This window comes from Protopterus annectens, chromosome 3.part0 (assembly GCF_019279795.1).
Source record: "Protopterus annectens isolate FY-2018-M chromosome 3.part0, PAN1.0, whole genome shotgun sequence".
Lineage (NCBI taxonomy): Eukaryota > Metazoa > Chordata > Ceratodontiformes > Protopteridae > Protopterus > Protopterus annectens.
The window spans coordinates 266,920,438-266,946,092 of record NC_056731.1 but is presented as its reverse complement, the minus strand read 5'-3'; positions in this window follow the sequence as shown (position 1 = coordinate 266,946,092).

The window sequence follows — 25,655 nt, the reverse complement described above, 5'->3', positions numbered from 1 at the left end:
ATATATATATATATATATATATATATATATATATATATATGAATGTGAAATGGTTATGCATTCTGAGGCATGAGTACCCTATTTTAAGCAATATAAAGAACTGCTAAGCACATTTTACCATTATTGAGCATATTTAAATACAATTGCATGTAGCTGCGCACCGCGATAACCAGCGCAACCGCAATGTATTTGCGCATGGCTGCGCACCGCACTAACCAGCGCAACATCCCACAATGTATTTGAGCATGGCTGTGCACCACACTAACCAGCGCAACATCAAACAACATTGAGAAAAGTCGGGTAAACATGCTCATACCTGCTTTACTGTTCCTTAACCGGTCAGGTCTGCCCAGCAGTGACAGGGCTCGAACTCAGGATACTGTGCACTATAGTCACAGGACTTAACCACTAAGCCATGGCAGCATTTCACAAACATGCACTTTCAACAGACACATATCTATCAAAGGAATTTTAAACATTGCCAACATCAGCTAAGCAGGCGTGCCTACAGCTGAGTTTTTCCAAAACTGGCCAATCACAAATAAGTGTGGGAAATGAGGCATATTTAAGCTCCACATGCGGGAATACTTGCTATAACTGGTTGCAGCTTCCTTCTGCAGTCAGCATGGCTGGTGGTGGAGAAGGCACTCGATTTAGAGCGCAACACTGGGGCATCCAGGAGTCCAAAGTAATGGTTTGGCTCCTTCTCCACAATCATGAGGAAAGACTCCTGTGGGGCCAGTACCAGGGTACTCAATATAAAACGGAGGCCTGGAACAGTCTTGCCCATGATCTCACCAGTGCCACTAGTGTTTCTTGGACTGCTGAGCAGGTCAGGCACCATTATTCTGACCTGAAGTGATGTAGGGAGGATCAACTGGACCAGTGGATCCAGGAATCTCATACGATGCCTAATGCCCCAGTACTGAGTAAGTAGCCATTGTAGTAAGTAGTTAAGAATTGCTATGCTTGTTTATACTATGGATAGGTATGTCTCAATATCACTGCATTTACTTCACAGCTGCAGGTGTCAAGGCTATGAACCAGCAAGCCCATGAAGATAGGCTGCAAAGGCTGCATCATGAGGCAGGTTAGTAATTATTCTACATGTACTGTTATATAAAATAAATGAGAGAGCCTTCAAAAAGTCTTTTAACCCAATAAATAAAGGTGTAATAATCCTTTAATAAATGTATGATTCATGGAATGTGTCTGTGTCATTTTCTTTGATATGTTGTTGTACTGTTGCATTCTACAAATAGTAGTGTTGTATTAAGCAGTGTCAACCCACACTTGGGTAGGCCAATATAACGTGGATGAAGGGAGTTCCAGTATCTTGTATGCATATGTACAGCTCTCAACTGTTGGTTCATGGCCAGCATGTACAGGTTAATCTGGCACATGAGTTGCTTGGTATTGTGCTCCCCAGAAATGTCAGTGTGCTGCCAGAAATGTAGGGAGCTGTAAACATATAACTGATACTGTCACCTGAACATAGCTAGATAATTATATGAAAGTAGATCCATCAGTGTACCATCTTAGCAGTAGTGTGTGTGAGCAACTCTCAAAATATGTTGCAGTAACATCTGCATCTTGGACAGTTTGTATGCAAGATACAGCTCATGTATATAATGATCTAGCAAAATCCAATTGCACAATATAAGGACATTGGGTAGTGTAATAATACACGTAAAGGGCATATAACTGCAGTTAATAAGAATGTAGTGAAAACTAGAAGGATATATAAGTTGTTAATTGAGCTATCTTTTCCCACCCTCCTCTATGTGCATAAAAATGCAATTACACACCTCAATTGGTATGTCTAATCTCAAATCATTTGTTGGGACATATGTCCTATTGGTTTATAAATATTTGCATTTATTTCTATGCATGTGCCCTGTTAAAATACCACAATATTGGTGGCCTGTTGCCATCAATTCAACCTGCATGCTGTTGTAATGTCCACTAATGTTCTATAGATTCATGTGTTATGCTTGCTTTTCAACCATTGAAAATCTGCTGTGTTGGTTTAATGGGAATACTTCTGCATGCTGTTATAACTAATTGGGAATGCTGTTGACTGTTACAACCCATATTTTTATTAAGCTCTCCAAAACATATTTCGTATTGGAAGGCCGGTCCCAGTGGACCCACCTGTCCCACCTCAGCTGGCCATGGCACCTGGCACCAGCAGATCTAGTGCCCAGCCTGGGACTTCCTCCTCCGTTGGCCCTGTGCCACCTTTGGGTGGAAGCACTGCAGGGGATGGGGCTCTGCCCCCCCACATGCAAGCATGAGCGGAGGAGAACCTATCACCCTTCAAACGGTCAGGTCTGTGGTGAGTAGAGAGATTGAACATTCTGTTGCAGAACCTCTACGCCAGCTTGAGGCCCAAGTGGCGTAACTCCTGGGTCAGCCTGACCCTCCTACACAGCCCCCAGCACAGCCACTCTCTGGGCCGTGAAGTTGCAGTGGTGACTGCCCATGGGTGGGGACCTCAGTTCCACTGTTTCCATCTGGGGGCTCATGGGCTTGCGATTTCCAAACATCCCTCCCCGCCAAAGGTGTACACCCACCACATGTGTCATATAAAGCCATTGTATGTGTCTTGTTTGTCTTGTCTGTTTACCTCCCCAACCTACCTCCACAAATATACATACATCCCCTACCCCACATTCCACTCTCACCTGAAAAAAATAAAAAAAGGGCAATCTGCTACCATAAAAAAATTAAGCCCCATACATAGCTGCCCATTTTGCACACATGTCCACTGGACACATGAAATGTTATTTAATTGGCATTACAACATACTTTGTTGTTCTCACCCCTCTCTCAGGGGTTGAAGGGTTCATATCTACCTCCAAATGTATTGCATATGCACAGCTGTTGCTGTTGAAGAAAACAGCAGCTATGGACCTTCCCTACACCCATCCTGCACATCCCAAGCTATTTTCCATACTGTCTTTCCCTCTTTGTGCCCCTTTTTCACCACTTTCCTATCTCCCCATTTTTCTTTTCTTTCAAACAAATTAGTGCAGGGGTGAGCGGGAGTAAGCACTATTAAGCAGTAGTTAGCGGGTTTGCGTGAATTTGCACTTGTTTGTGCTTGACTAAGAAATGCACAGCAATGCGCAAACCCACGCAACCCCACTTGCAAGTGCTTAAAAGTGCCTTAGTCACTCTGTATGAGAGAGCCCTTGTTCTGCTCAGGAGCAAAATAAAACACCTCTATAAGTCTCGAATCCTGAACCTTGCACACACTACACAACATGAAATACCACTAAGCCACAGTAGATATACATCAAGTTGGTGCTTAAATAATTATATCATGCATCAGAATGAGTGAATGTAAAGGAAAATTAGGAATACCATACCACACAATTTGTTCTGTGGATGTTGACCAACAGTTGTTGTGGGATTACATTACATGACTGTGATAAGAGAAGCAGCCATTCTAGCAGGAAATAATGTTACACCATCACTTTACAACCCCACACAGTATCACAGCAGGACAAACACTGGCATATCTGTTTAAGGCAGAGGCCGTACCTCCCAACTGTCCCTAATTTTCAGGGATGTCCCTGATTTTGACACAAATTTTAGCTCTGTCCCCCTGAATCCCTCCTAAACCTACTGACTTTGGCCAGAAATGTGGTGAATTACACTTAATGAATAATGACAATAATTAAGAGTTAGACACTTCTTTTACTTCAAAAAAGGTGTATTCATTCATATGCTCTGATTCTCTCAATGTTTCAACTTAATGGCACTAATATTTTAAAGGTGTCCCTGATTGTCCCTGACTTTTTCTTGACTTTTCCCTGAGTCTGTTCAAATATGTACCTGATTGGTTGAGAGGTCTGGCAGAGGCAGAAACACAGAGGCATATTAGCCTTTCTGCAGTTACATACTGTACAAATAGCTTTGGAAGGAGTTTCGGAAGCATACCCTTATGTAGGAATACAACACTGAAATACAAATGGATGTAGCCATGTACTGGTAGCAACCAACTGTAAGAATGCCATTGCTCTATTGTTGAAAAGACCTGTGTGGTGCACAGACAAAAAATAACAGGCTATTCTCTGGCTATCATGTGGATAGGTCCACAGTTGGGAGTTACGCAGACAGACTACTTGCCTTGATAAACTAACATGTACACAGCAACCTTGTAAGTCCAGCAAGATAAAATCCACACAATACTACTTACACTCACTGTACTTCTGCAACCCTACCCAAATGTAGAATATACCTGTGTGTGCAGGGTCTACCAGGGATGTAGTTAAGCATACTCACAGTACTGAAATGTGTCCAGTTTTTGTGAGCAGCTTGTGCTAATGTCAACACTAAAAAAACACAAACTGTTTAGAACTGAGTAAATGAATATTCACAGTATAGAAGTTCACAAACAATTCTTGTGCCAAAGGAATACATCTCTATAACTACCTTTGTATGACAGTTAATTGTAACAGTTGAAAATAAAGTACATCTTTCCATGTATCTTGGGGTAGCATTTTGAGGGGTGAGTACATTTCTACACTGACAAGTGGGTACTGGAAGCAACAACATTAGGTCTGAGTACAAAATGTAAATCTCTGGCTACACCCCTGACTTCTGCTATAAGAACTATACCAATCTTCTGTCTTAAACAATGATGTCCACACCAAACAAGGATGATCTCCATCTTGGAAAGCTGAAAGGGCCATGCCTACATGAGTCATCAATTTATATTACTGAGTTGCTATGACAGTGATTACTGCAATTACTACACAGCAGGCTGCATGCAATTAGCAAATGGTGGCCACTAATTGGTGCAGAGGCCATCACATGCTCATGTGCAAATTCCTACAAAAGCAGGCTGCAATCTCTGCCAACAAACTCAATTACTCTATTACAGAGACTGACAGACAGAGAGAGACAGAGAGAGAGAGAAAGGGACAGAGAAAAGGAAAAAGAAATATTACCAAATTATACAAAGGAAAGGTATGTGACACATATGTATTTACTGGCATGTAGTAGATGTTACTGAAGAATAGTCTACATAATGTGAAACATTCATATGTGGCAGCAGTACTTCTTTATGCACAGATGTTCTGCTTAACTACTGCTATGGACAATACTGTGTGTACCTGTGGGCAGTGGGACATACCTGTTAAATGTGTAGCTCAGCATTAAATGTCAAAGATCTGATCCATGTTATCTGTGTTCTGTACAGTAGTGTGGCCAACGGCTACTGGGGGGATTAGCGCTGACATTATATAAACATGGGTGTGACAGAACAACACATGCATGATAGTCATATTAATGTGTAGCTTAGCATTGGCAACTGCTGTAGCCGTCTAGTATGCTTATCTAGCATCTGTTGCCATATATACCCCCCTAATGTTAGTCTGTGTTCATATGTGACACCTGTTTGTGTTGCATCAAGGCCCAACAGTTCAGCTATGAGGTCCAGAGACTTACAACAGTGTGGACCCTGTGTGTGTATGCCACATACATACGGAGAAATGTATATCTGTCATATATATTCACATCTGTATATGTGCATAGAGCAAGGGACATATTGCAACTGTTTGCGAAGGGGGGAGATATATATGTTGGTGAAGGTTAGTATGCGCATATTTGTATGTAGGTTTTAGTGTGTGACAAACAAGACAGTATACAGTAATGGTATATGACATGTGGTGGTTAAACACTGTGGGTGGTTTGTTCAGTTTGCAATATTGAAGCCAGTAAGGCTTGCTAAAGCTACCTGGGCTGTGAACACCGTCAATGCATTTATCCCAAGACTGTGCAATTTTATTACATTACTGTACACCTTATATCCTTTGTATAATTGATATTCTCACTATGAAAGGTGAAATGTATATGTGCCTACATATATATGTAGACAAATGGATATGTACATGTATATATAGATTATATATATATATATATATATACATACACACACAATATATATATATATATATATATATATATATATATATATATATATATATATATATTTATATATACTCATACACACCTACATCTACTTGTTGCAATAGATTCTCTGTACTGTTGACTGACTGTGATGGTCGATAAGTTTGTGAATACACCAGTAAGACAGAAATCCAAAGATAAAAACTGAAAACCAGGCACTGAAACCCCAGCGAACAGACAGAGAATTCACACGTAGTCCACAGATAATCCACTGAATTTATTGTATTTTTCCACGACCAAGTTAAAATATATAAAACCAAAACGTATAAACTTGAATTAACATATAAAACTAGATCAACGTACGTAAAGCGCTTTTCATCCGGATCTTATCCGGACTTCTTCAGACAAGCAGTTCCATACCCAGCAATAGAATTCAAATAGTTACAAAGTCAAATTTGACCAATCAAACCCAGCTCCATGTTTAAGTAGCTCTTAAAGGAATAACCTTAATGTACAATCAAGCATCAAACCTACATTGTCAATTGCTGTATAGGTTACACATTAAGTTATTTAAACTTCTCTGCCTACCTTATTACAAGACAACAGGAGTAGCATCAGTCGTACTTCACAGTAGTTCATAATAGTAAATTTAATCTTTAAAGCAAGGAAACAATTGTTAAACCTAACATACTGAAAAATTATTACTGCTAGAGTCCTGTAACTCTTTATGTTAGCCTTGATGGTTAACTTGTTGATGTTGTAGTGAATTACAATAGTGACAGGACTTAGTGTATCTATTTACTAATCTGCACGATGGTACCGACACCACCTTACATTTCACAAGCTTACACCCACACCACCAAAATGGTCGTGGAAAAATACAATAAATTCAGTGGATTATCTGTGGACTACGTGTGAATTCTCTGTCTGTTCGCTGGGGTTTCAGTGCCTGGTTTTCAGTTTTTAAGTTTGTGAATACGTCAAAGATATGTATCTGTGGGATAGCTTAGTGGGAAACTGTTTATGTTATGGTATTATAGGTCCTTGCTTTGATCCTAGCAAAAACTGTGTATTCTGTTGCTAGGCAGAACAAGCACTATTGCATACAGTGTGATTAAGTCCCTTGGTTTTAACTAGGGTGCGTCATTGGAGGCTAAAGCACTACATCTATGATTATTGATTGGTACCGATGTTGAATGCAAATCCTGTGTGTACTGTAGTACTAATTGAAGCTCTGGGCCTGTACAGCAAAGTGTGGTGTATGTCCACATTGCTTGCATCCACTGTTTTGTGTGGTCCCTGTATTCATCACAGATTACATTTCTCAAGATTAAGGTTGTGGAAGTACTGACACACAGTACTGTATCAAGCAAGCCTGCGTACACCAATACAAATTTATTTTAAGCGCTTTTCGTGCACTCGGTGAGTGCACTTCATCAGAAACAATAAAACCATATGCAAATAAGGTTTAAATAGACCTGACAATTAATTCATTCAATTAAATTTTTAAAAACCCGCCTTCCTTTCCTTAAAGTTACAGTAACTAAATAATACATGGTGAACATACTTATCCTACTGCCACACTATGCATATCATATAAAAATATAAAAGTAATAATATAATCACCTAAACTGATATTTTATGTAATCTATTAAATCACAGTACTAAATAATACATAATGAACTGATTGTCCTATTATTATATTTTATATATATATATATATATATATATATATATATATATCATATAAAAATAGTGTATCATATAAAAATAATAATGATACAAACACCTATACTGATCTAATTATGCAAACGAGGCATATATTACATAAATTAAAACGCAAAATAGTGTTTGAAAACATAAATATATCTACATGTCACATAAGGACAAAAATCAGCATATAATGGACTTTAACTATACACAAGTTATGTATAAAGGTAAGTTTTTAACAAGATCATAAACAACTATACAGTAAAAATAATAAAAATAATAATAATAATTTTATGAATAATAATAATAATAATTTTATGAAGGCAAATCAGCATTTCAAACTCTTAAGTTTCAAAATGCTGCTGATTGAACAAGATTCATTCAGCCCCGGATAATTGTAAGCATTAAGCCTTATTTGCCATTCTAACTCTAATTCTTCCAACTGTAAGCAGGCTGGACCCCCTCTTCTAGTTGGAATCACTTGATCAATCACTGCAAATTTAAAGCTATGGTTGCTATGTTTAAGGTTATGTTTGGCAAGTGCATTATCCAATTTCATTCTACTAATGGCATATTGATGTTCATATAACCTCACGGAGTCTACGCCGTTTACCCACATAAAATGCAGGACAATTTTGACATTTTGCCACATAAACAACCATTCTACTATTACAATTAAATTTAGCTTTAAATTTAATATGGTGGCCATTAATCATCAAGGAATATAAATTATCCACAAATTTGCAATAATTACAGTCCTGACATTTAAACATCCCAGTAATCTTAGGGATTACCCTTTGTTGGCGTTCAAGGTGGTTAAAGAAAAAATAATATATTGCACGCGGTTTTTGGATGACATTTTCATCCTTCTTAAAGGTGATCTAACTAGTAGTAATAATATATTACAAATATTTAATGAATCTACTCAATTTTTGCAATTTACAGCTTCCTTTGATACGGAATCTATAGCTTTCTTGGATGTATGGCTTGTGAAGAATAGGGAATTGGGTATAGTCACAGCTTCAATTTATAGGAAAAGAACTTACTCCAATTCATTTTTGCACTTTACAAGCTGTCACCCATACCATCAAAAATGTTCCGTTGTCAAGGGACAACTTGTGCGAGCGGCACGTATCGTGAGTGAGGATGGTGCCTTTGAGCAGGAATGCCAATTTTTAAAATCTCTGTTTTTACACAGAGGTTATCCAGCAACCTTGCTGGATGATTTAATTGTTGAAGTCCAATTTAAAAGATCTAATGGTATATACCAACCTTTATTAAGTATTAACCAACTATCCACTGTTGATAATATGGTAGTAAGTTGCGTTAACCCCTCCATAATAGGACAGGATACTGAGTCTCAGAAGGTTCCCAATTTAATAACCACATATAATATACACAGTCAGCTATGCTATGAGATAGTCAGAAAGAATTGGGAACTTTTTGGTATTAATCACACCATTTGTGTAAAATTGGGGGGTGGCCCAAGTGTTACATATAGGAGAGGACATAATCTTAAAAACCACCTTGAACGCCAACAAAGGGTAATCCCTAAGATTACTGGGATGTTTAAATGTCAGGACTGTAATTATTGCAAATTTGTGGATAATTTATATTCCTTGATGATTAATGGCCACCATATTAAATTTAAAGCTAAATTTAATTGTAATAGTAGAATGGTTGTTTATGTGGCAAAATGTCAAAATTGTCCTGCATTTTATGTGGGTAAAACGGAGCGTAGACTCCGTGAGAGGTTATATGAACATCAATATGCCATTAGTAGAATGAAATTGGATAATGCACTTGACAAACATAACCTTAAACATAGCAACCATAGCTTTAAATTTGCAGTGATTGATCAAGTGATTCCAACTAGAAGAGGGGGTCCAGCCTGCTTACAGTTGGAAGAATTAGAGTTAGAATGGCAAATAAGGCTTAATGCTTACAATTATCCGGGGTTGAATGAATCTTGTTCAATCAGCAGCATTTTGAAACTTAAGAGTTTGAAACGCTGATTTGCCTTCATAAAATTATTATTATTATTCATAAAATTATTATTATTATTTTTATTATTTTTACTGTATAGTTGTTTATGATCTTGTTAAAAACTTACCTTTATACATAACTTGTGTATAAAGTCCATTATATGCTGATTTTTGTCCTTATGTGATATGTAGATATATTTATGTGTTTTCAAACACTATTTTGCGTTTTAATTTATGTAATATATGCCTCGTTTGCATAATTAGATCAGTATAGGTGTTTGTATCATTATTATTTTTATATGATACACTATTTTTATATGATATATATATAATATAATAATAGGACAATCAGTTCATTATGTATTATTTAGTAATGTGATTTAATAGATTACATAAAATATCAGTTTAGGTGATTATATTATTACTTTTATATTTTTATATGATATGCATAGTGTGGCAGTAGGATAAGTAGGTTCACCATGTATTATTTAGTTACTGTAACTTTAAGGAAAGGAAGGCGGGTTTTTAAAAACTTAATTGAATGAATTAATTGTCAGGTCTATTTAAACCTTATTTGCATATGGTTTTATTGTTTCTGATGAAGTGCACTCACCGAGTGCACGAAAAGCGCTTAAAATAAATTTGTATTGGTGTACGCAGGCTTGCTTGATTGTGTTCTGTGTCCGGTTTTACGTCTTCTAAGTTTGAACGCTTGTTTGGGGTTACACAGTACTGTATAGTACACACTGAAAGCTTATCTGGGTTGTCATATATTTGTGTCCTGTAATTATGTCTGATGTGTGTGTGGGTATGTCTGTAACATGTCCTTTGACATATGTGTGGTAATACATATAACTGCATATCTAGCAACATTCATAGTGTACTACAGCAGTATGTGACTTATCTTCTCAATTGTGCACATATTTTGGCCACAGGTTTGGCATTAACAAATTGTGTGGTGTAATAGTAATACATTTACTGGACCTTACACTGATTGTGGTGAATGATATATTTCTTTACACATCAGCTTGATGTATATCTGCTGTGGCTAGGTGGTGCATCGTGTTGAATACAGTGTGTCAGGTACTCTTGTATAGTCTTATATAGTGATTTTATTTTGTTGCTGTGCAGAAAATGGTTCATTAGACAGAGAGTGAGCAAGGCACTTTCAAGCAGTTGTGGGGTGAGCAGTGATAAGTGGCAGTTACAGTGTTTTACTCTCGGTTAGCTTATAGGTTGCTATATATGGCAGTTCAGTGATATCTGTACTGTATAATGTTAAATGTGCCATATGACTTGCTCAGACATATTTTTGTATTTATGTCTTCCAGGGATCATGGCCCACCACACAAACCCGAGTTACAGTGGTGCTGAAGATGATATCATTACTAGCAGTATGATTCAGCACTACCTTCTCATGTTCTCATGAACCAGCCAGGAACAGCAGGAGCGTACTGCAATGTGGCAAGATGTCTGCAGGGTCAATGAGGTAGGCCTGTATAACCAGACATATGATCAGGTACGGCACCACTGCAGTGATCTGCTCAGACATGTCCATCAGCGTGCCACTGATGTGCGTAGACAACAGCTTGCAACAGGAGGTGGTGTTAATATCCATCCTCCCCTCACCAGAGTGGAGGAGCTGCTCATGAGCTTAGTGGCACCTGCCCAACAACAACAGCAGTAGACATACACCATGATGGAGGTTGGAGCCACCCAGCAAGCACACATGGAGCATGCAGGTAACATGGCATATCTTTAGACTACTGTTATCTGTATTGGTAGATCATGTATATGTGAGATGTGGAGTGTGTCATTCAAAGATGTGTAGCCTGTTGTTGTGCAATACTGATCATTTGGAGCATAAACTGTAGCCCTGTGAATGTAAACTGTTGTTGTACTGTAAGATTGCAAACACACAGTAGCAATGCCACAGTTGTGGCCACTGACAAACTGTCTCATCTCTATGTAGGTCCCTCTGTGGTGACATCAAGGTAGCGGACAGATGCTGGTGAGTGTGTTCTACATTTATTATTGTAAATAAAAATTGCATGTCATAGTTAAGGTGTAGGCCATGTACACATGTAACACACCTACCCATAATGCATGCTGTGCATGTTTGGTGTAAGAGCACACACATCTCACTAATGTGATTAGCTGCTTCAAACACATGCAATACCCAGACCATCTCAAACAAATGTGGCTGGACTGTAGTGACCATTGGATAGGCACAGTTGATACTCAACATGCACATAACATACACATCTATGTCAGACACAGAGCATTTTAACATGATACACATAAAGCATTCCCAAATCCTCTGTAAAGACACACTCCAGTGTCCAAAATCTCATCCAGACATTACACATAATATACCTGCAGGGTAGAAGCCTATCTTGGGGCATTTAAACACTCTGCAACACACTGCACATTCATATCAGGGAATGCTTCTTATTGGCCTCCTTACAAACTCACATAACAACTGGTTGTGAAATGGTGAATTTAGCCATGGTAGTACAGTTCCAGCACAGCATGATTAGTGCTGGTTTGTGAAACATCTGTAGCCTTGAGTGACCACATGATGCTTCATGATGATGGTCTATGGTACTATACCCCATCCAGTTATTGTAACCACAGTACTACACATAGCTGTCATTGCTACACACCATAATGATGCATGTGTGCACACATATGCACCTCTAAACAGTATGCATACCAATCACCATTTGTACAACTGACACATATATGTCTTGGGATGCTATTGAGTGTCTAGGTCATATGACACATATTGGGTATCTGTAGTGTTTATATATGCAGTTGTGTTTTAGCATGCCATGTCATGTATGAGACTGACATGTCCACAATATGATCTACACTCACCATAGCTACCGTACATTGGGTATGTGGCCGAAAGGTATTCCATCAATTATCCATGCACCACTAATGATGTTGTGTGAATACTCATCATGCATGTGCTAAAAATGTGTCCACAATTATTTGCTAAAGACACAGAGGCTGTAATCAGCATTGGATACCTATCTGATACACATCCAGCAATGGTATGTACACCTGTGAGTTATGGTGTACAGTACATCACAGGGTTATGAATACCTGCACAGCAATGTTGTGTCCATGTATGCATTGTGTTCCAGGGGGAGGGCCATCACCTGATAACAAAACACATGCATCAAAGCCACGTATACTGTTAGTAACAAGGACTGACTACACTTGCACTACATGCTGTTGAGCAACACATGTCCTGCATGCTGACATGTGTGATATGACTGTTTTGCTTGTGATACTGTACCCCACCATTATCTGCTATTGTGTCTGTTCTGTGATTGCAGGTGTTGTGTGTGTCTGCTTTTGGGAGGAGTGTAGTTGTGTGTGTGTGTATGTGTGCATGTGTGCATGTCGTCTGAAGTCATGTTCAGGTCTTAACATGTGTTTCCTGTTTTCCTCTCACAGGTGGCGAGGTGGGGCTGGTTCAGTACAGCAGGGAACCTGATGTTACTGAGACAGACAGTGATGATGAGGATAGGTGTGTTGAGGCACAGGCAGGTTTATCAGGGTCTGTTGTTGGGCCACCAATTGACAGTACACAAGTCTCCACCTCATCCATGCACACAGTCATACTGCCTATACATCCATCATCACCATTGCCCTTAGCTGAGGGACAGTGTATGGCTGGCACTGGCCAGGACAGTGTGGTATCTATGGCACATGTATCAGGACACAGCAGCCATAGCCAGATGTCTGGAACGGTACCACATAGGCAGATGCCCAGGGGTTCTCGTCAGAGCACTGCTGGTCATCATGGCCCTGGCAGATGTGCCACAACTCTTTCTACCACACACATGTTCCAGGCTGTCATGGAGGCACAGACACAAATGGAGTGATACACCAGACAGGAGCTAAGGGCACGGAGGGCTCATTACACCTCTGTAAATGACAGTATCTGTGACCTAGCAGGTGCCATACGTAACTACACTGAGGTCATTGATAGACGTTGGGGTGAGACATTGGATGTCCCCCACAATGTCATGTCCATGTGTCAGGACAGTGTGGGATGGTTGAGACATTGACGTGGATGTATGTCAGCAACATCACCAGCTGGAAGTTGCCATAGATGTCCAGCAAGTCACAGCCACTCCCGTAGTGCAAGTACCATCCCCAGCAATGTTGGGGGGGCTGTCCATAGACCATCCTAGCAGACCATGTGCACGTGGCTCTGGCCAGTCCCAGCAGGGACCTGGATCCAGTGGACATATGTCAACCTCTTTGGATAGTACCCAATATGGATTAGCACCTGATACTGTCTGTAGCACCCCTGTCAGGCACAGGTTCCATATCCATGGCCAGAGATGGTGATCTGTAAAGCCTTCGAGGTACAGTCTGTAGCTGTCTCACAAATCCCAGTATATGGCAGCCACATGGTGGAACTTTGTGCATGCAGACACACACACATAAACCAGAAACCTACGGCAAACACATACCCGCATACATGACATCAACATTGGCCCATAACAGTACTCATGGCCCTCACACACACACTCACACACATGTCAATTGTATGGCTCAGTGTAGGCCTCTGGTAAACCAACAACACACCCTGTGCATATGATGAAACCTGTGCCACCTCCTGTCAGCTGTAACATTGATGCAGGAACAGGCTAACATGGTGCTGATGCACAGGGTGACTTTAATAAAGTATAGCAATGGTTGGATGTGTAGCATGTTGTCAGCAGTAAAGTGTAATGATATCCTTGAAAGTGTAGCTGAGCAGGCATGATGCAATAAAGCTGTAATTAACAATGTTGTATTGTTTTCACCAGTGTTTATTCCAATTGTGTTTTGTCTGCCCATGTGCCACTTGGCTCATGTGTGCAGTTGTGTCACCATGCGTTATACAGTAGACAGTAAGTGTGGGGTGTGAGCAACACACATTTGCAGGTGCCCATTTGTGAATGTGGTAGAAGTGCACTGTCTGCATGCACATGCATATTAGACACATGGGCAGGATGACATGCCCTGTATTGGCCAGTGTTAACACTCCATAGTTTCTGTTGGTGGCCAATATGCATTGTACTACACACATTTTGGAACTTGAGTACGCATGTGCGTGCATGACACGGGTTGACACTGTGCTGTGGGTGATACTGTTGTCATTGTCATTGGTTTGCATTACTAAGGTTAACACTGTCCCAGCTGCATTATCATTTAGTAATGCACACTCTTCACCTACAGGGTCGCATGGACCATGCTATAACAAACACAAGAAATTATCACTTATACAGTAAAAGTGCATTAGTCTCATGGACCCCTGCCATAAACTAAATATATAATAGAAGGTGTGAAGTTGTACCAAAAAAGAGTTACATACCAAGAGGGGATAACCTCTCTGGTCAGTATCATTTGGAAAATACAAGCCCTTATTAAACATACATGGCAAGCTTCAAAATACAAAATGGCAAGAATCCCAAAGACAACACTAAAGCTTTCTTTAGTGTTGTTTATAATCTACAGGGGAAATCTCAGATTGGGTCACAGTTAATGTAAATGGTCACAAAGTACACTTATCTGACTGACATTACCAATTTCTTGTCAGACAGTTTGAATGCGGATTTCACCACCCTGTCATTACACAAGGGCCACATTTCCAGACCTGAAGAATGTAAAACCTGATGATTCACAGACACTCTAGTTAAAACATCTCTTTACCAAAGTCCAAACCACAGTGGCAATGGTACTGGACAGTGTCCATGGCTGTGTCATACACAAGCTGACATATGAAGTCACCACTCACCTAAACACTCTGTCCAGATGCAGCCTCTATACAGGTTACATACTTGTGGAATGACACACGGTAATGGTGTTCACAGTCCACAAGGGTTGAGCTACAACATCTTCTTCTTCTTCTCCTTTCAGATGTTCCCATTAGGGGTCTCCACAGTAGATCATCTGTTTCCATTTCTTCCTGCCCTCTGCATCTTGCACTGTCACACCATCCACCTGCATGTCCTCTCTCACCACAGCCATAAACCTCATCTAGGCATTCCTCTTTTCCTGTTACCTGGTGGCTTCATCCTTAGCATCTATTTTACAATATACTCTGCATCTCTCCTCAGCACATGTACAAACCAGTGTAATCCTGCCTGTCTGGCTTGGTCTACTAAGCTTCAAACCTGGGCTGACCCTCTAATATACTTATTCCTAATCCTGTCCACCCTCGTCACACCTAGTGCAAATGTTAACATAAATTGATTAAGGGTAGAAATACAACAGATCCTGGAAACTCTCACCCTATAAGCCAGACAAATGTTATCTGGAAGGCTATGGAGCACAGCATTATGGAACTCATTAACAGACATTATGAACCTGCAAACACTGCACCATACCCACTTAGGTTCTCTAAAGGCCAGATCATGGCTCCTACACCTAGTAGACTTCAAGCCAGTTAGCAAGGCTATAGGTGAGGGAGAAGAGGTCCACACAGCCAAGCTATAGCTCACCAGCAATTCATACCCATTTCACATTCTGGTATTATACATAACCTCAACAGACTGACCATAAACGATTGTTAGATGATGGATTGACAACTGACGCACAGATGTAGGACACACACTAACATTTGCAGCCTCCATGTACAATTCTATGCCAGTAAAAAGTGGTATTCACCTGCACTCAGTCCTGGGACCACTCCTGTTTGGCATATAGCTTTCTTTGGTACAAGCAAACACAGTAGGGATATGTCTGCCCACATTTGATGAAAATGCATACTGTGGGCTATACTTTATTCTCCAGATGACACACACATCCTCCAAAAGGGTATCATAGAGACAGATACCTGGTGTCAAACCCATGCTGTAAAGCTATAAGCCAAAGAAAGCATAGTTATCCACTTTTAGAAAACAAAGTATCCCCAGAGTACCACATAGGTAGTAGCCCCCAAAATGTGGAGCAGGTACTAATGTATACATAGAGATATGTGTTTAGTCATCTCTCCTTTGATAATCACATTACCAAAGGGTTTTGGAAATCCCTCTGTGGACCACATAAGCAATAAAGGGTTTGCATGCAAATCCACAGAGGTTGTTGCATACCTATAATGATTAGTCATCCTTGCCAGACTTTGCTTGCTTTGGAACAGAATTCAAATATACCTCAAGCATAAACCCTCACTCACACTCTTCAGTAGAAACCGTGATGAGTGGATGTGATACATAAGACATAGCCCAGGGATCACTGCAGTGGCTATGCTTGTCACGAGCATACAGAAGTGGCCTAAGGTCTGGAAAGTGCCAGCATGGTCTGGCAAAGATAACAGATTCTTTCATGGAGAAAGTAGAGTACCCACCTATGAAATAATTTAGGTCACATGTATGTATATGGCTTTGCCCCACAGCTACCTTACATGTGTAATGCACATACAGTTGTCATTGTGATATGTCATACACTAGAAAAATCAAAACCCACTCCACATTGACCAACGGTGTCCCACACTCTCACACACCTGAAACACACACACAGTCAGCAAGTGCAAGATTCAAACTCCTTTCCAACTACATTATGATAATGCAGCAGCATGCATTTACACGACGTGCTATACACATTACTGGGATTTCACCTTTCCACAGGTATATTTGTAGGATGGTGACATCATCAGACTTGACAAAGATGAGTAGACCACTTTTAAGGGGTGTGAGTAGTCCCCAAAAAGGTTGCTCCTCCTCAGGGAGACACACACAGTTGGCAAGTGCAGAAATCAAACCCCTACCTAACTACATTATGATACTACAGCAGTACACACTGACACGACACGCTACACACATTACTGGGATTTCACCTTTCCACGGGTATATTTGTAGGATGGTGACATCATCAGACTTGACAAAGATGCGTATACCATTTTTAAGGGTTGTGAGTAGTCTCCAAAAAGGTTGCTCTCTCCCCAGGGAGAGACAGACACACACACACACACACACACACACACACACACACACACACACACACACACACACACACACACACACACAGTTGGCAAGTGCAGGGTTCTTAATCCAAACTATGTACGTCTTTACACTTCATCAAGCAATATGGAGTTACAGGGTGCAATACAGACATTACTTGCTGACAGTTTGCCCAAAGGTTTTTTTCACATTTGCTAACCTCAGCAGGCTCTTCATACTAGGTGTATAGTGAGTGTATTGTATGCATAGGCCATGACCATATCATACATGGGTTGATGCACCACATCCTGGCACTCACAGGGTCAAACCGATGGCTAAGCTCTGTCAACCCAATACTGGACAATATAGTCAAGAGGAGTACTGTCATACAACCACAACACCAACAGTTTCACATAGACCTACAATATAAGCACCAGCAAAACACACACATAAATACACATTACCATACTCGGAGAATACAAATATTAATCTAAAAAAGAGAGAGTGTCCTCCTAAGCAGACAAGCAAGCAACATGCACCTCCAAGCACACGCCAGAAAACACATAATACACCAAAGCAGTGTGTCTCACAACAGGCCCTAAAGCAAAACAACATACCCAACAAACTAGTAATAGGTGACTCCATAGTCAAGCACACAGATGTTCACTCACTCGGCTGGACAAGGGGAAGGTTACTGTCAGTTTTCTGTCAGGTGCTATGATCCGCCACATAACACAAGCACTTACATCACTCCAGAACAGGTACATATATGGCGTGTCCTTTGTACATGTCAGTGTGAATGATCTGAGTCATACCTCCCAGGAAAACATGACAAGAGATATATAGTAGCTCTATGATCATGTAGCCCAGGCTGGTATGACCCTGACCTTGAGTAGCATCTTACCTTCACCTACATGATACTGCAATATAACAGAAAGAGGATAAACTTCAACAATTGGCTGAGCTTCTGGTGTCATTCAAAGGGGATCCAGTCTCTGTCTGCCTGTGATGACATGATAGACAAGCCTCGTTGCTTTGCTACAGATGGTTTGCACCTGTTGCCCCTATGCTTCTGAATACTTGCCAAGGCTCTTGGTGTCCCCATATTACCTTTTTTAGCCAAAGCTCAAAGGTTCATAGGTTCATAGGTAGGTACTAGGCTATTGGCCCTGGGGCCTATACAAGCCCAGCCAAAAAGGTACCTTGGCTTTTGCCACCCAAGAAATTTATTTTCCTGTGCCACTGTCGAACAGAGACACAGAAGTGATCCCTGGGGTGAATTTCCTATTTCCCATCCAATCATCAAGATTTTTCTTGAAAAGTGCTAATGAGGAGCTTTGTTTGATATAGATAGGTAGTTTATTCCGGAGTATGGGAAGTCTCTGGGACAGGAATCTATCCCTCCGGCATGTTCTGTTTATTGTGGTGACAAGGTTTAGGTCCCTAGAGCATGTAGCTTAGAGGGATTGAGATTTCTTTAAGTGGAGCATGTTCAACAGCTCTGGGTTTGACATAGTTTTGCATGTTAGGCAGAGATCACCTCTGAGTAGGTGATATGCGACAGAGTAAAGCTGGAGTTTTTTGAGACGGTCTGTGTAGGGCATGTGTTTGAGGCCAGTAATCCTCTTTGTGAGGTATGTCTGCGCCCTTTCCAGTTGTTGTAGATGTCTTGTGAGGTACATACCAAAAGGGGCATTGTACTCTATAATGGATCTAATGCATGATGAATAGAAGGGAACAATGACCTCTTTTTTTCTGCATGAGAAACCTTTTGTGATGAGGTGTGCTACATAGAAGGATTTCCTGACTACTGTGGCAATGTGATTATCAAAGTAGAGACTACTGTCCACCTGTGTCCCAAGGTCTCTTATCACACTTTATACTACTGCCTATGTTGTAGTTCATGGGTACAGAGTTTTTACCAAAGGGGATAACAATGCACTTTTTGGCATTGAGCTTGAAGCCATGGCTTTGACACCAGGCATCTGTCTCAGTGAGGCCCTTTTGTAGTATGTCCACATCGTTAGTAGTTTCGATTATGGCTCCTAGTTTGCAGTCATCTGCGAGCTTCATTAGCCAAAGACCTTCTGTGTTTGGTATCTACTTCCCTGAAGTACAGGCTAACAGGACAGGACCCAGGAATTAACCCTGTGGTACTCCACTTGTCACTGGTCTGAAGTCGGATTTGGAGTCTGCTACTTTCACAGTGTGGGTTCTGTCAGTGAGCCAGTTGGCAACCCATCTTGTGACATAGGGAATTATACCTAATTTAGTGAGTTTATCTATAATTCCAGAGTGGGGGATGGTGTCAAAAGCCTTGGCAAGATCTAGATAGGCTGTGTGAACCACCTTACCCTTGTCTACGGCTTTGGTGACTGCTTCAAAGAAGTCTATCAGGTTTAGGAGATATGATCTGCCTTTTACAAACCCAAACTGGTTGGGGTCCAGAGTTTGGAGATTACCAATGTCTTTGTTTAAAAGTTCCATGATAATACATTCCATGGCCTTGCAGACCAGGCTCATCAGGCTAATGGGGTGCTAGTTCCCGGGGTCCATGGTGGCTCCCCCCTTGTGTAGTGGGATAACTGTCACTGTGCGCCATTCAGCAGGCACAAAGCCTGAGGTGAGGCTATGATTGAACATGGTACTTAGGTGTGGTGCCAGTTCGTTCTGTAGTTCATGTAGAATGCAGCCTGGGATGTTGTCTGGTCCCATGGATGCTGTGTTCCTGGCTTTGGAGAGTGTGGTTTTTACCTGTGCAGCCATGATTACAGGAACTTTGAACCTGGTGAGTCTGATTTACAAGGCAATCGAGCCAATCATAATGGAAGTCAACAATAAAGACATTGGGAACCTTCACACAGTTGAGCACACCCAGTTTGGCTTCGTCAAATGCAGATCACGCCTCCTGAACTGGGTGGATTTCTTTGAGACAGTTACCCAGGCTACAGATAATTGAAAGGAGCTCCGCACAGCCTACCTATACTTTGCTAAGGCCTTTGACACCATTCACCAGTCAGGTATCATAGATGAACTCACCAACTTGGGCATAAATCCATACATCACAAGATGGATTGCAAACTGGCTCACAGATAGATCCCACAAATTAAGAGTTGCTGGTTACATGTCAGACTCTAAACTGGTAACAACTGGTGTCCCCCAGGGTTCAGTCCTGGGGCCCCTCCTGTTTGGTATAGACTTCTCAAAAGTACATGCCAACACAGGAGGGTTGTGGTTGACTAAGTTTGCTGGGAACTGTAAAGTGTTTGCCATAATAGATTCCCCGGATGACACAGATATTCTCCAGAAGGGACTCTATGAGACAGATGTGTGGTGTCAGAATCATGGCCTCACGCTGAATGTGAAAGAATGCATAGTAATCCCCTTTGGGGAAAACAAAGTACCCACAAACTACCACATAGGTATTACCCCCCCTAAAAACTGACAAGGTTATAAGGGATCTGGGGACACAAGTAGATAGTCATCTTTCCTTTGACAACCATGTTGCCAAAGTGATTAGGAAATCCTATGTGGCCCACCTAATCAACAAAGTGTTTGCATCAGGATCAAAAGAGGTAGTGGTAGCCCTCTACTCTTAAGTCATCAGACCCATCATTGAGTACAATGCACCATTTTGGATGTACTCGACTAAGCATATCCAGCAGCTGGAGAGACCACAGAGGTACCTCACCAAGAGGATTACTGGCCTCAAACAGTTGTGTTATGCAATACAAATGGTAAAACTAAATCTGTTCTCCGTTGCATACTGCCTACTCAGAGGCACACTCTGCCTAACATACAGAGCCATGTCCAACACATAACTGTTGAACATGCTCCATCTACGGATAACAAAATTGAGTCACACTACACACTCCAGGGATATGAACCTCATCACAACAATGAATACAACATGCTGGTGGGATAGAGTACCATTCCAGACACTTGCCTTACTGTGGAACAGAGTCCCAATGTACATCAGACAGGGCCCCTCACTGACGCTCTTCAATAGGAACCCTGATGAGTGGATGGGAAACAGACAATTCACACCAGGCATCACATCAGCAGCCCCACTAGAAAGGGGCTTAGGGTACTAACTATTAGAACTAGGACTTAGGAGACTAACTAATGGGGTGGTGAAAGCTGCACAACTTGCCTAGGCTAATATATGCCTTCATGAAGATAGTCTACTACATACCTATGAACCTATGTGACAGGTACATGTCTACAGATAGTAGATGTGTACTTCATTGTACAGTCATGTTGTACAGCAGGCACATGCACCACATACACTGTAATGCTTACAGATACTGGTGGCTATTATGTACAGTGGTGAGATGTGCACCTCATGTCTTTTGTGCCATTGGGATGTGTGCTGGGTGGGACAGTCCTGGATGGCTCCCTGTCATGGTCACCCTCTTACACACATCTCTGCCCATCCATCTTTGGCTTATTATACTGTATTCCCCCTACATATATATAGGTACATAGGTAGGTAATAGGCTATCTGCCTGAAGGCATATATTAGTATGGCCAGAGTGTGCAGCTATCACCACACATGGGGTTAGTTCACCATGTCTCTGTGTAGTAGAGCTGATGAAGTGATCCATGGTGTGACAGTTCAGTTTCACATACACTCATCAAGGCTCCTCTGGAAGAGTGTCAGTGAGGGACTCAGCTTAATGTAGGTTGGGAGCCTGTTCCAAAGCAAGGGAAGTCTGTGAGTTAGTAATGTATCCCTCCAACATGTTCTGTTTATTGTTGTGATGATTATATCCCTAGAGCATGTGGCACAGTGAGCTTGGGTTTACTTCAGATAGAGCATGTACATCAGTTCTGAATTGGACATGGACCTGTCTGTTGGGCACAGATTGCCTAAGTAGACAGTATGCAACAGAGTACATATTGAGATATTTCAGTCTTGTTGCATGGGGCATCTGTTTGAGGCCAGTAATCCTCTTGTTGAGGTACTTCACTGGTCTTTCCAGCTGCTGAAGGTGCCTAGTCAGATTCATCGCAAGTGTGCCATGATACTCTCTGATGGGTCTGATGACTGATGAGTAGAGGGAACCTCCTTTGACCTACATGCAAAGACCTTGGCAATTTTTGGGAACACATAGCATGATTTTCTAACTACTTTGTGAATGTGTTTCTGGAAGTAAAGATGACTATCCACATGTGTCCATAGATCCCTTATTATTACCTCCATATTTAGGGTGTTGGCACCTATGTGGTATTTGTATGACTGTAGCTCGAGGCCATAATTTTGACACCACATCTGTCTGACTGAGACCCTTTTTAAGGATGTCTCTGCTGTCCCAAACATCTATTATGACAAACTTTTTGCAGTCATCCACAAACTTTGCTAACCATAGCCCTCGTGTGTTTGACTGTATTTCTGAAAAGTATACACCAGACAGAAGGGGTCCCAGGACTGAGCCACGGGGGACAGCAGCTGTTACCAGCTTACAGTCCAACAGGGAGACCACAATTCTTACCTTGTGGGATCTATCTGTGCCCCAGTTGGCAATCCATCAGATGACATACGTGTTTATGCACAGGTTGTTGATTTTGTGGATACGACATGTGTGTGGCATGTTGGAAAAGGGCTTTTCAAGGTCTATGTAGGCCGTATGGAGCTCATTTCATTGATGTATGTCCTGGGTAACTGCCTTGAAAACTCTCTAGCAGGTTTAGGGACCATGATCTGCCCCTGACCAAACTAAAATGGGTAGGGTTGGGTGTTTGTAGGCTCCCAATAGCTCTGTTTATGAGTTCCATAATGATGGACTCCATGGCCTTGCAGATCAGGCTTATTAGGCATATAAGACAATAGTTCCCATGGTCTGTTGTGCACCAACACTTGTGGAGTGTGACAAACGTTGCTGTAACCCATTCAACAGATTCATATCCTGTACAGAGGGTGAGTCTCAACAGACTGTTTAGGTGCAGGGTCTGTTTGTTTTGGAGTTCACATATGACACAGCCAGGGACACCATGTCATCCCATAGACACCGTGTTTTTAGGTTTGGATAGAGCTGTGTAACCACTATATATGTGATTTCTGGCTTTTCACAATCTCCAGGTTTGGTAATGGGCCCTTTTGTCAGTGAGAGGGGGTTAAATATGTATGAACCTGTCTGACAAGATGTTGGCAATGCCAGTCATGTACATGTATTCATTTACACTTTGCACTGACTCAGAACATATATGAGTTTACATTGATATTTATGACATAGCTAAAGAAAGCTTCATGGTTCTCTGTGGACTCTTTGGCAATATTTTTGCCAGAACATGGCTTGGATAATGTTAGGAGTGCTCATTGTTTCTTGATGATACTGATCGGAGATTTATTGATCTTCTTTGGATTTTCACTTTGAACAACTTAAGTGCTTGTATTACATAGTTGGATTATGACAGGGGTCCAATATATTATATGGGTCTGTTTTCATATCACTGTGAGCGCAAGGCAGGATTGATGAATAGTGACATATGTCTGGAGTAAGAATTACAACTGCCAGATATGTGTGGCCCACTGCTGTACTCAGACATGGCCTGTGTGAGCATGCTCAGTATGACCTTTCACTATGTTGTTGACTGACATTTGCTAAATTTGTTTAAGTGTATGAGCATGCCCACTATGGGCATATATATACTATATATGTGTGTGAAAATTCAAGTTGATTTTACTTCAGTGCTCACCTTTGTGTTGTACATCGACAGGAAGCACGCTGTGCCTGCAGGGCTTCCATGAGTCAATTTGCATAGACTTATCAACATTTCTACATACAGGGGGGACAGCTATTATTTGTATATTTCTACCCGGGAGACACACCTGATTGTTACTGTGGGTGTACATAGGATGAGGGGTACACCTGACACTTATACACATTTGCTAGGCCTGCACTGCTATGTCAGGTACTCCATTTCAGTCTGTACTGTTGCCTATCATACTGGCTTTCGGCATACCACTGTACTACAGACCTTAGCTTCCAATTACACGCATATTAGTTTGTGACTTCATAGCCTACCCAACCCACATCACGCTGCCTGGCCTGCTGTTATCTGTCTGCATAGGCCTGGGGGGAGGTTACTCATATGCCTCTTCAGAGGGCATGATACAGCATTTGTTTGTGTTTGCGTTTGTCTACAATTGTCCTGCTGGCTGTGACTGTTAGGTATGTGACCCCCCCAACTGGTATGTGTGAGTGACTTAAGTTGTGTCTGTGCCAGTGAAATGCTGTCATGATTTAGTGGTTCAGTACTGTGACTATAATGCACAGTATCCTGAGTTCGAGCCCTGTCACTGCTTTTTATTTTCCTGCTAGGAAGACCTGACTGGTTAAGGAACAGTAAAGCAGGTGTGAGCGTGTTTACCCAACTTTGCTCGACTTTGCCCAACTTTGCCCAACATTGCCCAACATTGTCCTACATTGCCCGATGTTGCATTGGTTAGCACGGTGCGCAGCTACACACAATTGTATTTAAATATGCTCAATACTGGTAAAATGTGCTTAGCAGTGCTTTATATTGCTTAAAATAGGGCACTCATGCCTCAGATGGTGCTGCAGGGCTGCCTATGTTGGATGCACATAGTACACTCCCTATACATGTTTGAAAACTGGTAGTGTCAAATTAGGCATCCCTTTTACTGTATGTGGAGTCAGAGAGAGGTGTCATTTCCAGGGTTCCTACTGAGTCAGTGTATGTGCTATGCATTGCTTCTTTGCCAAGGCCAGGGCATACTGGGCACACCTCCTTCTGCCTACTGGGGCAGGCTCAAGTTGTTCCTCTTTCGAGTCACGCTGTGCCTGTGCAGGCCTTGGCAATGGTGGGGGGCTGTTTGGCCCTGCCCCATGCTGTTCCTGCTGCAGCTGTTTCCACAGGATCATATTGTGCAGCATGGCACATACCTTAACAATTTGGGTACATGTAGTTGATGAATACTGCAAGGCTCCACCAGATGTGTCCAGGCACTGGAACCATGACTTGAGCATCCCAAACACATGCTTAATTATGTTTCTTGTTTGTGCATGTGCCTCATTATGGAGTTCTTGTTCAGGTGTGTGTGCATTTCTGATGGGTGGCATCA